The sequence below is a fragment of the Empidonax traillii genome, unplaced genomic scaffold, assembly GCF_003031625.1.
Source record: "Empidonax traillii isolate 1590-97213 ecotype Southwest subspecies unplaced genomic scaffold, ASM303162v1 scaffold857:size263469, whole genome shotgun sequence".
Classification (NCBI taxonomy): Eukaryota; Metazoa; Chordata; class Aves; order Passeriformes; family Tyrannidae; genus Empidonax; species Empidonax traillii.
The window spans coordinates 163-6,268 of NW_020956050.1; the positions used below are offsets into that span (position 1 = coordinate 163).

At 42.3% G+C, this 6,106-nt stretch overlaps 1 protein-coding gene across 4 annotated transcripts in view; it reads left to right on the forward strand.

The window, feature by feature from the left end:
- The first annotated feature begins 5,904 nt into the window (after positions 1 to 5,904).
- Positions 5,905 to 6,106, forward strand: part of PDE1C (phosphodiesterase 1C) — a 69,386-nt gene continuing 69,184 nt past the window's right edge. For all 4 annotated transcript variants that reach the window (XM_027902261.1, XM_027902264.1, XM_027902262.1 and 1 more), the window contains exon 1: positions 5,905 to 5,925. The gene's annotated coding sequence lies outside the window, so the exon portion shown is untranslated. The remainder of the gene's footprint in view (positions 5,926 to 6,106) is intronic.

Here is a 6,106-nt window from a genome sequence, read left to right on the forward strand (position 1 = left end):
CTGCGATACAGCCAGAGAGTGTACCTGAGCCTGGGAGCTGGGAAATGCTCTTAATCCTCATGTCAATCAAGGAAAAATCTTGGGAATTCTGGACCAATGAGTTGGAAGGATTTGGAGTCAAAAGCAGTAAACATGAACTGCGGTCGGCTCTTACAGAAAAAGGAAGGGGAGGGATATAGTTCAAAACCAGATTCACCAAAGGGTAACTAAAGAGAAGAAAGAATCCTCCAGATTTGACCTGTAGACAGACTTTTTCCTCTATTGCCAAATTTCATTGCTTATCTCACTGTTGGTTAGCTAAAGTACAAAATAGGTTTTTAACAGTGTTATCTTAACACCAACTTTAACGTGAGAAGCTCAGCTCTGGAAGAAAGGGAAGGGAAAAGGGACCTGACAGAATGTGCATGTTAAGGAGATGGATGTTTCACTGCCATAAGGTGGCTTTTTCTCTCTGTGCTTCCAAATGAGTTGGTGATGGGAGCCTTGCAGGGAAGCAGAGATGAATAGCCCTGGTCACATGAGCTATGGATGCAGGGGGACTCCAGTACTTCAGGACACACATTGTTGGGTGCTTTTGTTAACAGATGATTAAGCTTCTTCCCTGCACATCCTAAATATGCTAATTATAAAACTTTCTAAATATAGAAGAGGAAAAGTCCCTCTTTTACCTCAAGCCTATGAATAACTATTTTTAAAATTTGCCTTCGTCAACTGTTTTCTTTACAATTGTGCTTTCTCTGAAGAAATATATTTTGTAAAATGTTCCTCTTAAGGCAGGAGGAATCTTCTCTTTTCTGTGATCGTGTTTACCAGTGTCAGGGACAACAGTAAGGGTGTGGCAGGCAAGCTCTGATGAGGAGTTATGTCCTGGTAGTTTTTTTCTTCTCTGGCTCCACCACAGAGCGGGCAGTAAGGAGTTTGCTGCAGTTGCTGCAGTACAGAACCTGGCATCTTTGCTTCAAGCCACCACTGTTGGCAGTTTAAGCCAAAAGGTTGCACTGAAGCAGCCGATGCCCAGGTGCAGATCTGTGATTGTACACAAGGCATGTAGTGACAACATCTTTTTAAACCACTGCAGCAGATTCACTTTTACAAGTCTCCTGGTGCCCTAAATAGTTTTGCTCTCTTTTTCACTAAGAAGCACAAATCCAGCCTGAAAATATATGCATGAATTGATGTCCAAAACCCTATATAGTTAAAGCCACAACCTTGAAGAGCTAACGAACTTGGAATAGGTCTTAAGGGGAAATACCAGGAAAAAAAATTTAGCTGCGGGTACACTGGAATTAAAGGGCAGAAGTAGAAACATAACCCTGAGATCAGATGTGTACCCTTGGAGAAGTTGATGGGCATCAAAGCACAGAGAGAAATTTATTATGTCTGTTTATTTCATTGAGAGTTGAGTGCCCATACAGCTGTAGCTAGCTACATCTTATTGTTACTTAAATACCTTTAAAAATCTGTCCTAAATTTATTTTGGGTCAGTATACTATGTCATTCCTCTGGCCACAAGAAGGATTTATTCATCCCCAGAAGAGCAGATATGGAAATAGCAGGCTCAACTCTCTTTTAACTTCATATTATTTGAGTAAAAAATTTCATCCTCCGCATCATTTTGCTTACAAAGTATCTATTTTTAAATGCCTTACAGGGTTTATTTTCATTAGGCTCTGGCAGCCTTCTTGTACTAGAACTGGCTCGCTTCATAGTGTACTCCTGCAGGTGTAACTGCATCAAGGTCAGTAAAGTTATTTTTAGTTTACACTGGTTATATGGGACCTACCTAGTGTGAGTCACCTGATAATTCTCTTCAGCATGAAAAATAGATCTACTTGGTTCCAATTAATTTTTTTTCAATGTAAGCTAAATTTAGGCCTATGAATAATACATTCCACAGCAGGTAACACGAATTAAAGGAATGTGGCAGTTCAACTATGACATGTGTGAAGTCAGAAAAGAAACTGAACATAATCAGATTTGGTAATATCAACAAGCCTATTGCAGGCACGAGCACACGACAGCCCATGGGTGTTGGAAGCTGTAACATCACCTCCTTTAAATCCCTCTCATTCTTCCTCTCCTAGGAAAGAGGTATAACTTGGGTTTGTTCAGAAAATCAGAAGTCCCTTGAACTTGACTGGAAGATCTGTCTGTTTCCAGGTTTATCCCAAAGCATCTGCTAAAAGCAATTTTGTAGCTAGTTCCTCACTTAGTAGACTCTTCGTGGGGACATAAATCAGGATAGTTTGTCTGTTTGGTTGGTTGGTTTGTTTGTTTGTTTTTTAATAAATGACTGAACAAAAACTTGCACTAAAAAAATCCCCCAAACAAAAAACCCCACCCAACCAGATCCAAATCCCCACCCTCCAGTTTCCTCTTTTTAATTTACACATGGATGCTCACTGAAGACAGTCTCTGATGATGGCTATGGTACTGAAGAAGTACCTTCTAATTTCCTTGTTTTCAATTGTCTCCTTTAATGGAAGGCAAGTGTAAGTGGTGGTGTGTAACCATAAAGCAGGTAGATGTTGGAACTGTATTTGCAATGTTATCCTCACAAGTATATGGGACCAGATTGGATCCACCCTAGGGTGATGAGGGAGCTGGCAGAAGAGCTCACCAAGCTGCTCTCCATCATTTACCAACAGTCCTGGCTCACTGGGGAGGTCCCAGATGATTGGAATTGTGAATGTCATGCCAATCCACAAAAAGGGCTGCAAGGAGGACCTGGAAAACTCCAGGCCTGTCAGCCTGACCTCAGTGCCCGGCAAGGTTATGGAGCAGATCATCCTGAGTGCAATCACACAGCAGCTACAGGATGGACAAGGGATCAGAGCCAGCCAGCATGGGTTTAGGAAGGGCAGGTCCTGTCTGACCTGACTGATCTCCTTTTTTGATCAGGTGACCTGCCTGATGGATGAGGGGAAGGCTGTGGATGTGGTCTATCTGTATTTCAGCAAAGCCTTGGACACCATCTCCCATAGCATTCTCCTGAAAAAGCTGCAGCCCATGGCTTGGACAGGGCACTCTGTGCTGGGTCAGGAACTGGCTGGAGGGCCCAGAGAGTGCTGGTGAACGGGGCTGCATCCAGCTGGCAGCCGGTCACCAGTGGTGTCCCCCAGGGATCAGTGCTGGGCCCAGTCCTGTTTCATATCTTTATTGATGGTTTAGGTGAGGGCATTGAGTCCATCATTAGTAAATTTGCAGATGACACCAAGCTGGGAGGGAGTGTGGACCTGCCGGAAGGCAGGAGGGCTCTGCAGAGGGATCTGGATAGACTGGAGAGATGGGCTGACTCCAATGATGGGATGAAGTTCAACAAGGCCAAGTGCCGGGTCCTGCACTTTGGCCACAACAACCCCCTGCAGCGCTCCAGGCTGGGCACAAAGTGGCTGGAGCAGAGCACAGAGCAGAAAGGGACCTGGGGGTGCTGATCGACAGGAGGCTGAACATGAGCCAGCAGTGTGCCCAGGGGGCCAAGAAGGCCAATGGATCCTGGCCTGGATCAAGAACAGGGTGGCCAGCAGGAGCAGGGCAGTGATCCTTCCCCTGTACTCTGCCTTGGTGAGGCCACACCTTGAGTATTGTGTTCAGCTCTGGGCCCCTCAGTTCAGGAAGGACATTGAGGTGCTGGAGCGGGTCCAGAGAAGAGCAACGAGGCTGGTGAAGGGACTTGAGCACAAGTCCTATGAGGAGAGGCTGAGGGAGCTGGGGTTGTTCAGCCTGGAGAAGAGAAGGCTCAGGGGTGACCTCATCACTCTCTACAACTACCTGAGAGGAGGTTGTAGCCAGGTGGGGATTGGTCTCTTTTCCCAGGCAACTATCAGTAAGACAAGAGGGCACGGGCTTAAGCTCTGCCAGAGGAGGTTTAGGTTAGACATTAGGAAGAAATTCTTTACAGAGAGGGTAATCAGGCATTGGAATGGCCTGCCCAGAGAGGTGGTGGATTCACCATCCCTGGAGGTTTTTAAGATGAGACTGGATGTGGCACTTAGTGCCATAGTCTAGTAATCTAGTGTTGGATCAAATGTTTGACTTGATGATCTCAGAGGCCCTTTCCAACCTGGCTGATTCTATGATTCTATGAAAAGGAAACTGACAACTATATTTATGAACAGCTTTACGTTATCAACACCATCTTTCTGTAATGTTGGTGAGTAGCATTGTTAGACCTTATTTTTGAAATGCATAGAGAATTTTTTTCCCTGGATATCAGGATTTGCTAATGGTGTTCTCTTTAAAATGTGTGCACACAGTCATGATACTGAACCTATAAACAAGGAATATATTCCTCTAATTATATTCTCTTCAACTGTGACATGCAAATTCAATACTTTCAAATTCAGTTGCGAGCTTGGTGCATGTAAACCTTAACTGTGATTGGATTGCAGGTGTGGAAACAATAAACAAAACCAATAAAAGTATATATTTTTTTTTTAATTTCTATGACTTAGACAAATTGTTTTTTCCTAATACTGTCGTCAGTGACAGTACAGCTTTCAAATGCATTAAAAATATTTTTGAGTGAAAGGAATAAAGGTGTAACTGATCAGAAAAGCGTTGTTATTACTCAAACACAAAGAGCACCCTAAGGCTGAGTCATCTGTTTAAACTATACACGGAAATGTTAGTCGTGATTTAACAAATGTTTTCTTTGCTCAAATGTGACGCTTGGCTTAAAGAGAAACACTTTATTAAAGTCACTAACCGAGAAAGGAAAAAATAGTTCTGGTGGTGTTGGAATGAACTGTAAGAGGATTTCAGGGGAAAGAATTAACTTGTAAATAACTTCATTTGAAAACTTAAACAAATTTGGATTTCTTGGGAATAAGATCTTTTAATCAGTGTGGATTGGAATGGCCAACCAGGTGGGGTATTTTTCAGCAGGTTTTTTGGCAAGAACATATAATGAAGTTCTAGACTTGTCAGAATACAGAATACTTCTGTATATACAGTCTTCAACATAAAATTTCTACTTTTCATCCTTCTGAAATGAAAATTTCTCTTAGAATCAGCCTAAATGGGCTTCTGCTTGTATGTGTCAACGTCTTGAATGTCAGTAAGCTACAAACTTTATACTGCGATGAAAGTTTGCTCTTTTACTCCTTTGCATCTATTCAAGTTAAAATACATAATTCTTCCCAGAGGAAATTGTATATGAAATATCTCTTAAAGTAGATATTTGGGATTTTTATGATTCTAACATGGTTAGAATCCATAAGTGAGTACAACCAGGAGTACAATTTGTAAAGGTATTTGTTGTATGAAACATTTGACAGCAAGGAGACATTATTTGTGGCCCTTGTTACGTAGAAAATAGCACTACATTACTTTTTGCCATGGGCTAAGGTTAGTTAAGTCCCAAGATATATGCAACAAAGGGAAGCTCAGTGGTGTGGCATCTGGGATTTGGTGGAAAAGAGAATTTGGCAGGATCTAGACTTTGTTTTTAAAACTACTGGGGTTTTCTACAGAGTGACCATAGACAATATGGCTGGATGCATTGCATCACTCCCATCTTTGTGAGATTTTTACAGGTAAAACCATACTTATCTACTGGATAGAGACATAAAAACTCCTACTAATAAGTACAAATAAGTTTCTGACACTTGAACTTCCTGCTAAGTTGTTTAGAATAGTAAATCGTTCTCTCTTAACTGCGGCACCCCTGTCTCACAAGAAAGGGCAGTATGTGCATGCAGGAAAATACACAAGTTTTTCTCCTGAATTTAGTGGCAACCACCACTGAGGTCAGCAGAAGGGAATGGCTACATCAGGTTTGGGGCAATCTTACGGCAGAAGTGACTTCACTGAATTGCTCCTGATTTCTGACCCTATCCTTTTCTCCTCACTTGTGGAGCCTTCCTATCTCAGTTGTATTTTGTTCTTTTCCTGCAGGAGAAAATACAAGAAAACATCACAGAGGTAAGAGTAAATCACGGAGGACTGCAAGGTATTTGTGAGTTATCTGTCTCTTTTTGTTTGAAAGATGATTTTCCTGTTGGCAGGTTGGTGTTTTTTATTCAGGGAAATGCCATTCTAGTGGTTGTTTCCCCATTTGAAAGTCCATCTTGTGCTGCTGCTGCTCCACATCTCTTCTGCTGCT